The sequence below is a fragment of the Notothenia coriiceps genome, unplaced genomic scaffold, assembly GCF_000735185.1.
Source record: "Notothenia coriiceps isolate Sejong01 unplaced genomic scaffold, NC01 NC01_scaffold00002278, whole genome shotgun sequence".
In the NCBI taxonomy this organism is placed as follows: domain Eukaryota; kingdom Metazoa; phylum Chordata; class Actinopteri; order Perciformes; family Nototheniidae; genus Notothenia; species Notothenia coriiceps.
This window is the reverse complement of record NW_011334979.1, coordinates 13-1,528: the sequence shown is the minus strand read 5'-3', so window position 1 is coordinate 1,528 and position 1,516 is coordinate 13. Positions and strand designations below refer to the sequence as shown.

At 44.7% G+C, this 1,516-nt stretch overlaps 1 long non-coding RNA gene across 1 annotated transcript; it reads right to left on the bottom strand.

Moving 5' to 3' along the window:
- LOC104966927 (uncharacterized) lies at nucleotides 1–1,020 on the bottom strand. The gene is made up of 3 exons (XR_800700.1): nucleotides 888–1,020; nucleotides 577–720; nucleotides 1–36 (listed from the first exon to the last, which is right to left on the bottom strand). It is a non-coding gene; the product is annotated as an uncharacterized lncRNA (long non-coding RNA).
- Between the last annotated feature and the right edge of the window lie 496 nt (nucleotides 1,021–1,516).

Genomic DNA, 1,516 nt, shown 5'->3' with positions numbered 1-1,516 from the left:
CCCTCCACCCTGCGGACCCTGTTCCTGCTCAGCTCCCTGAAACACACACGCACGCACACGCACACACACGCACACGCACACACACACACACACACACACACACACACACACACACACACACACACTGCCAGTTAGGTTTGGGAGGGCTTGATGCTACTGGATGGCAGTGATAACCCACTCACAATAAGTCGATAGTGGGGAATTTCTTTATCAGGACAATCATGAATATTGTCATACATGTGGCTGGAAAATCTTTCTCGTTTCTATCGTGGTAGAGAAGTGAAAGAAGAGTCTCGATCTTAAAACACAGGACTCATTATCTGAGAGCAATGTATTATTATGTTTTCTATTTACATCCCTTATGGAACAATATGATTTATTAAATATTATAGATTTGAACTAAAGAGGATATTGAATAAAAAAATGTATGCATCCTATTGTTAATGCAATGCAAATATTTGTTTCTTGACAAAATGTTAAGGTAAAGAGATTCCAGTTTATTAGGGTATTTGATGATTGTAAGGATAATATCTTCAAAATCTAAAGCCTGATTGAGAGTCAAACGGTGAAGCTTACAGGTGCAGCAGGTGGGGCAGCGTGAAGATCTTGGCTGGGATGGAGGCCAGGCGGTTGCGGTTGAGCCGGAGGAGCTGCAGACTGCTGGACAGGTTGGTGAAGCAGCCCGTCTCCAGGGAGGAGATCCGATTGTTGTTGAGGTACCTGACAAAGAAACACAGAATAATTACATAAAGAAATGTCGTTACAGAAACAGACACATGTAGGTCCATTAAAGCACCACAACAGCTACATCTGTAAGTGGTCAGACAAAAGGATTCATTCAGATTTATTCTGCTCATTCAGGCACAAACACTCTGGGAAACACTCACAGGTTCCTGAGGGCCAGCGCGGGGAAGGAGCCCGCCTTGATTTCCACCATGTTGTTGTTGCTGAGGTCGAGTGTTTCCAGAGCGAGGAAGGGTCTGAGCTGCTCCGCGGAGACCCTGCTGATCCTGTTGTTTGCTCTGAAAACACAGACAGCATCGCTCCAATAAATGACAAAGATACTGTGTATTTGACCAGTGGCTCACACCAGCTTCATGTTTCCAGATATGCAAACAGTCAAGGCCCTCAATTAGCCTGTGGTATAAAAAGGCAAACTCTCACACGCCTGTAAGCTATAACTTACCACCCAGCGTGAAACTCTGTCAGAGGGTTTTGCTGATGTAGCATGCATATTTTAGAGATGACAAACAAATTGCTCAGTATGATCAAGTCGCTGCAGTCCAAACAACCTTTGGCTTTAGTGATGTGTGATTTTGTTTATAAGGTAATTACCAACAAGGTATTTTAAAAAGTAACCTGCCAATTACTTGGCTGATGAATGCCATTCCCTCAGTGAAAGCATGCCTCGGCAGAGGCCAGCAATTTCCTGCGCTGCACGCCTCCTAAATTGCAGTGCAGGGACTCTTGGTTATAAACACAGCCGTACAGTGCCCTCTTTGTGCGTGAGACTGGC